Source organism: Rutidosis leptorrhynchoides, chromosome 11 (genome assembly GCF_046630445.1).
Source record: "Rutidosis leptorrhynchoides isolate AG116_Rl617_1_P2 chromosome 11, CSIRO_AGI_Rlap_v1, whole genome shotgun sequence".
Classification (NCBI taxonomy): domain Eukaryota; kingdom Viridiplantae; phylum Streptophyta; class Magnoliopsida; order Asterales; family Asteraceae; genus Rutidosis; species Rutidosis leptorrhynchoides.
In genome coordinates this window covers 322,199,755-322,201,557 of record NC_092343.1, presented here as the reverse complement: position 1 = coordinate 322,201,557, position 1,803 = coordinate 322,199,755, and the positions used below count along the sequence as shown (strand labels likewise).

General features: G+C 36.6%; 1 non-coding gene across 1 annotated transcript; it reads left to right on the top strand.

The window, feature by feature from the left end:
* The first annotated feature begins 1,463 nt into the window (after positions 1–1,463).
* Positions 1,464–1,570, top strand: LOC139878973 (small nucleolar RNA R71). The gene has a single exon (XR_011769831.1). It is a non-coding gene; the product is annotated as a small nucleolar RNA R71 (small nucleolar RNA).
* Positions 1,571–1,803: the final 233 nt, after the last annotated feature.

Below are 1,803 nucleotides of genomic sequence, written 5' to 3'. Positions count from 1 at the left end.
GAATCTTCTTCCATGTCCAGAATAACAAAGTCTACTGGAAATACTAAAGTACCAACTTTAACTAGCATATTTTCCATTATCCCTCTAGGATATTTTATTGATCGATCGGCTAGTTTAGCCTATAATGAATACGACATTAAATTTATACTAGCACCTAAGTCTGCCAATGCTTCTATTGAACTAAGACTACCCAGAAAATATGGAATTGTGAAACTTCCTGGATCTGATAATTTTTCTGGTATCTTATTCAACAGCACTGCAGAACAATTAGCATTCATTGTAACAGCCGAGAGTTCTTGCATTTTCTTTCTATTTGTGATTAGATCTTTCAGGAATTTAGCATATCTTGGCATTCCTGAAATCACATCAATGAAAGGAAGATTGACATTTATTTGTTTAAACATATCCAAGAATTTAGATTGCTCGGCTTCAAGTCTTTCTTTTCTCATTTTACTCGGGTAAGGAAGTGGTGGTTGGTATGGTTTAACATAAGGCTTTGCCATAATTGTGTTATCTTCATTAACCTTTTCAACTACCGGCTCTGTTTCCTTCTCTTGCTCCAGCTGTGGTGTCTGTGTAGTAGGAATAGAGTCATCAGAAATTACAGGCATTTCAGGTGGTTTGAGTGTAATACCACTTCTTGTGTAATGGCTTTAGCTGTTTCATTTCGGGGGTTTGCATTTGTATCGCTCGGTAGACTCCCTGGTTTTCTTTCTCCAATTAACCTCGCTAGGTTACTTACTTCTTGTTCCAGATTTTGGATTGAAGCTTGTTGATTTCAAAATGCTTGAGCATTTTGTTCATTAGTTTGTTTCTGAGATGTAAATAACTGGTTTTGAGATTCTATTAACTTTTCCATCATTTCATCCAAATTTGTCTTTTTCTCATCGGTTTGTGGTGGTTTATTAAAATAACCAGGTCTCTGCTGATTGTAAGTATTGTTGAATGCTTGTTGATTGCTAGGACCTTGTTGGTTATTTTGTTGGGCATTTTGATTGTACGGAATGTTTTGATTTCGATTGTAGTTTGGTCTTGATGGTTAATAATTATTTTGATAATTATTTCCCGGCCTTTGGTTCATGTATGAAACATTCTCTCTTTGTTCCATGGTTTGTTCAACACTGAGACAATCTTTTGTCAAATGTGGTCCTCCACACTGCTCACAACTAATGCATTTTGCGTGAATATCTTTAGTCATCTTTTCCATTCGTCTCTCGAAAGCATCTAGCTTTGCAGAAATGGAATCAAAGTCGTGGCTAGAATCGGCTCTAGGCGCTTTAGATGAACGAAAAATATCTTTTTCTTAATGCCACTCATGTGAATGGGATGCTGTATTATCAGTAATTTTGTGAGCTTCGGTTGCGGTTTTCTTCATAATGAAACCACCAGCTGCTGTGTCGATGTCTTTTCATGTAGCGACGTCGACTCCTTTGTAAAATATTTGCACTATTTGATAAGTATCTAGACCGTGTTGAGGACATCCTCTCAATATTTTTCCGAATCTTGTCCATGCCTCATATAACGTTTCATTTGGCTTTTGTGTGAATGTGGCAATTTTTCATTGAAGTCTCACGGCTTTAGATGTCGGAAAGAATCTTTTAAGAAATTTTTCAACTAAAACATCCCATGAATCAATCGCTCCTTCGGGTAATGATTCTAACCAATCTTTGGCTTCCCCCTTTAAAGTCCAGGGGAACAACATGAGATAAATAGTTTCATCCTCAACTTCTCGGATTTTAAATAGATTACAAATCCTACTAAAAGTTCGAAGATGTTCGTTCGGACCTTCTTTTGCTGTACTAC